The sequence below is a fragment of the Centropristis striata genome, unplaced genomic scaffold (assembly GCF_030273125.1).
Source record: "Centropristis striata isolate RG_2023a ecotype Rhode Island unplaced genomic scaffold, C.striata_1.0 Scaffold_27, whole genome shotgun sequence".
Classification (NCBI taxonomy): Eukaryota; Metazoa; Chordata; class Actinopteri; order Perciformes; family Serranidae; genus Centropristis; species Centropristis striata.
In genome coordinates, this window is record NW_026739043.1 from 423,794 (window position 1) to 425,000 (window position 1,207).

The following is a 1,207-nucleotide window of genomic DNA, read 5'->3' on the forward strand; positions in this document are numbered from 1 at the left end:
ATGCTTTCTGTTGGAGGCCAGAAATTCACCAGCAGAGTCCACCTCTGCTGTCTCTGTGTCAGTCAGTTCTGTTGATTGCTTTGATCTGATCGATCCTTTGTAACTGTAACTGTCTGTCTGTCTGTGTGTGTGTGTGTGTGTGTGTGTGTGTGTGTGTATCTGATCTTTGACGTGATTACAGACAGACAGACAGACAGACAGACAGGCACGCACGCACGCACACACACACACACACGCACGCGCGCACACACACACACACACACACACACACACACACACACACACACACACACAGAACTTATGAGTTGGTGTAATTAAGAAATAAAGTTTATTTTTACCCACAAAATGACCATGCTCTGCAGCTAACAATCGGTGCAAACAACATATTTCCAACTATAACTAGTAGCCTGATGCAAAAACAGACTGCTAGCACCCAACTTACTAGCAAACAAAGTGACCTTTTAAGTCATGTTTGCTGCTATCAAACGTGGAGAAAAACTTTATTTTGAAGCCAAAGTGAAGCTCAGTGTTACTCAGATACCAACACGTTAGCATGAATGTTCAGCTAGTTAACCAAGCGGCCAGTTAAAAGATGCATTTCTCTGATGTAAAAGATGCATTTCTCTGATTTTTAGCAAGCTAATTTGCTATCAACAGCTACACCAATGGCTTTGATAAACATTCCATTACCAAGACAAGCAAGCAAACATAGCTAGCTGCCTTTGCCTCTGCCTTTTTTCTCCTCTCCCTCTACCCTTTCTCTGCCACTGAAGGATAACACACACACACACACACACACACACACACACACACACACACACACACACACACACACACACTCTGTTGACATAAAGTTGTGGTTTTCTACAACACTATGTGTATTTGATCATATACAAGTCATCACTCACACATGCAAAAAATAAAGATAAAAGTACATGTTTTTTTCTTGTTTGTCATATAGAATAGGTGAAACTCAATACATGATGAAATGAGGCAAAAATGATTGAGATAAAGTCTATTGTGGAATGGAATGGAATGACATGGAATGACTTGGAATGAAGGAAAGAAAGAGGTTCCAGGCTTTCTTCAGGGGACATTGCTCCAGCCTCAGGCCGGAGGGAAGCCACCTCAGGCGGGTACTCCTGCTACAGACAGCCCCCCACCCCCAAGCTCTCTGGCTGCAAGCACACTTTGAGGGAAGACAGCA